Here is a 1,526-nt window from a genome sequence, read left to right on the forward strand (position 1 = left end):
GAATACACAGAAAAAGATAGACAGGAAAAAAATGTACAAAGCCTCAAGGAACTGTGGAACAATATTAAAAAAGCTCACATAAATGTAACAGGAGTTCCTGAAAAAGAAGAAGAAAGAATTGTTGGAAGAAATAATGGTGAAAATTTTTCCGTATTTGATGTAAGGCATAAAATTACAGATTTAAGAATCTCAACAAATCCCAAGTAGTATAAATATGAAAAAACTACATTTAGGCACAACACAGTCAAACTGTTGACAACCAAAGGTAAGAGAATTTTGAAAGCAGGCAGAGGAAAACACCCTTGACTAAGCAGAGAGACAACAACACAATTAACAGTTGACTTCCCATCAAAAAAATTGAGACTGGAAGACAGTGGAACAATATCTTTAAAGTGCTGAGGTAAAAATTGATTTTCCCAGAATTCCATATCCAGTGCAAGTATTCTTCAAGAAGGAAGGTGAAATAAATACCTTTTTTGATACAATAAAAGTATGAGAATTCATTGCCAGCATATCTGCACTACAAGAAATGAAAAGTTTAAACTATGAGCCTCTCGACAGAATAGTTTTATTGTTCTTTCATGTAAGTACAGAAGGATATAAACTTTGCCCAAACTATCACCCTTCACTGCATCCCAAACATTTTGGGGAGTGGTATTTTCCTCATTCGTCTGTTCTGGGTATTAAAAAAATATATATTTCAGATGCTCTCTTTTTAAAGTCTGTGTTAATTTGAAATGTGTTTTTTAGAATTTTACATGTGTTAAAATTGTATTTATCTTTTTGTTATTCATTTCTAACTTAATTTTCCCTAAGTTGGAGACTATGATCCTGAGATATGAGATAAAGAAGACTTTTGAGAAATGATAAAATCTGGACACGGAACAAAGTCAAAGCACTGGAAGATCTTGTTCAAGTCTCAGTTCCAACACCTGAGTGCCAGGGGCAGGGCTGTTTAATTACTGCCACAGAGAGAGTGCCTGAGGGAGCCCATTGGGCCGTTAGTTTTATGGAACATGAACTTAATACAATGAACTGTCCTCTCTTATTTCAGTGAATTGACAATAGCAAACTCTCCTACAACACGAGATATTGCACATGGGGAAGCCCTAAATTCTAGAGGATTTGGTCAATTTCTCAGGGCATGAAAAGTGGGCAAGGAATATTTTTGATGCCCCAGCTATTTGCCATCTAATTCTAGTTCCACTCATATCCTCTGGTTGATTTGTACCTTTTCAGCAAGTGGCAGGGGAAAGTCAGACGGGCTGCCCATCGCAGGCTGCGGCGTCCACCTGGGGAGGAACTAGAATAGCCCCTCTTTCCAGACTGAGCTTTACACAGAGAACTAAGCAGGGCCAGGAGGGGACGAAGACATCACAGATCTGAGAACAAGAGACTTGAAGAGTCTTAGAAGGAGGGGGAAAAAGAAAGTTGACAGGGGGACTTCCCTTGTGGTGCAGTGGTTAAGACTCTGGCTCCCAGTGCAGGGGGCCGGGGTTTGATCCCTGGTCCGGGAACTAGATCCC

This window comes from Pseudorca crassidens, chromosome 17, assembly GCF_039906515.1.
Source record: "Pseudorca crassidens isolate mPseCra1 chromosome 17, mPseCra1.hap1, whole genome shotgun sequence".
Taxonomy (NCBI): Eukaryota; Metazoa; Chordata; class Mammalia; order Artiodactyla; family Delphinidae; genus Pseudorca; species Pseudorca crassidens.